Below are 607 nucleotides of genomic sequence, written 5' to 3'. Positions count from 1 at the left end.
TAAATAAATGGGACCTGATCAAATTAAAAAGCTTCTGCACAAGCAAGGAAATTATCATGAGAGCAAATAGACAACCTACAAAATGGGGGAAAATATTTGCATATTACACATACGACAAAGGGCTAATAACTAGAATCTATATAGAACTCAGGAAAATCAGCAAGACAAAAATCAAACAACCCCATTAAAAAGTGGGCAAAGGTCATGAACAGAAACTTTCAAAAGAAGATACATTAATATTTTTCATATGTTGAACATATGAAAAAATGCTCAACATTGCTAATCATCAGGGAAATGCAAATCAAAACCACAATGAGATATCACTTAACTCTAGTAAGAATGGTTTTTATCAGAAAATCCCCAAACAATAAATGTTGGTGTGGACGTACAGAGAGAGGAACACTCATACACTGCAAAGTAGTACAACCTCTATGGAAAGTAGTATGGAGATACCACAAAGAACTAAGAGTAGAACTACCATTCGATCCAGCAAAACCCACTACTTAGTATCTACCCAAAGGAAAAAGACATTCTATAAAAACGGCATCTGCTCTCGAATGTTTATAGCAGCACAATTCACAATTGCAAAGATGTGGAAACAACCCAA

The sequence above is a fragment of the Propithecus coquereli genome, unplaced genomic scaffold (genome assembly GCF_000956105.1).
Source record: "Propithecus coquereli isolate 6110/MARCELLA unplaced genomic scaffold, Pcoq_1.0 Scaffold274, whole genome shotgun sequence".
Taxonomy (NCBI): Eukaryota; Metazoa; Chordata; class Mammalia; order Primates; family Indriidae; genus Propithecus; species Propithecus coquereli.
Note: the sequence above shows the minus strand (reverse complement) of the source record.